Here is a 1,054-nt window from a genome sequence, read left to right as displayed (position 1 = left end):
CGTCTTATAGTAATGAAGACACTATGAATTTTCATTAATGAATATGATTTGCTATTCCCTAGTACAAGCTAAATTGTCTATGTAGAGATTTGGAGCCAAGGACTCCGTAGCCATTCAAGAATTTGAAGATTACGGCCTTCAGCCAGAACTTTGAGTCAATTCATTGAACCCAGATGATAACTTACCTGTCATTTTCCCATTCATAAGTAAAGTAGATTAATTGATCTCCGTAATGTCTAAATAAGCGATGATTCCCGCCTGAATTACAAGGATTCTGTAGTTTACACGGGAAAGCGTAAGTTTCCTTTGAAGTGGGGCGAAGCGACGCCTCATTCCTGCCCTAGTCCTGAACGTTGTAAGTACCGTGATATTTGTGTGTCTCTCGATTCTCCGGCTCTCAGCCATTGCCATGCCAGGTCGAATTCCGTCGTAACTGTTATTGGAATTTATTTTAATTTCAATCTTACTTATATTTAATAAACAAAACAATTATTTAACAACCAAAACAACTTACATTAAAGAGTAGATCCACTAATAAAACTTTGTGACATTGCCGTACATTACCTTTTTAAACCTCTTAACATGGCAAAGATACATAATAATGTAAAGCACTTATCACAAATGTTGACGTTGACGTATTCCAAAATTGTCATTGTCTTGGAGTTAGAACGTTCAGTTGTTCTGGGTTAATTTCTTATTACAATGTAGATGCCGGCCTTGCTAATGAGAAACTTACTGTAACTGTTCGCCGTGGCTGTCGACCTCCGAGGTAATTTACTTCTTACCTTTGACAGGTACATATTACGCACGCGCGAACTTAAGGCCTAATTAGGCAATTTACTAGTTTTAAGGTGGAATTTAAATTTCATAAGTTTTAAAATTTTAATTATTCCTTTTACTTATCATTAACGCTAATAGTTACTATACTAAGTAGCATTAAGTTATTTACTTTTAACTTATTAAGAAAAATAGAAGCTGCGAGTGAAGCTAACGACCGAATGGCTATTCCCCACAGTCGGACACAAATATCAATCCTTTCAGATTCTAACACACT

General features: G+C 36.0%; 1 protein-coding gene across 2 annotated transcripts in view; it reads left to right on the top strand.

Moving 5' to 3' along the window:
- Window positions 1–246: 246 nt before the first annotated feature.
- LOC135222088 (rho GTPase-activating protein gacF-like) overlaps window positions 247–1,054 on the top strand; it is a 95,917-nt gene continuing 95,109 nt past the window's right edge. The window contains exon 1 of one of the 2 annotated variants that reach the window (XM_064260263.1): window positions 247–355. The gene's annotated coding sequence lies outside the window, so the exon portion shown is untranslated. The remainder of the gene's footprint in view (window positions 356–1,054) is intronic. The other variant, XM_064260274.1, reaches the window with a different exon arrangement.

This window comes from Macrobrachium nipponense, chromosome 20 (genome assembly GCF_015104395.2).
Source record: "Macrobrachium nipponense isolate FS-2020 chromosome 20, ASM1510439v2, whole genome shotgun sequence".
In the NCBI taxonomy this organism is placed as follows: Eukaryota; Metazoa; Arthropoda; class Malacostraca; order Decapoda; family Palaemonidae; genus Macrobrachium; species Macrobrachium nipponense.
The sequence above is the reverse complement of the archived record's forward strand: the minus strand, read 5'-3'. Positions and strand labels throughout refer to the sequence as shown.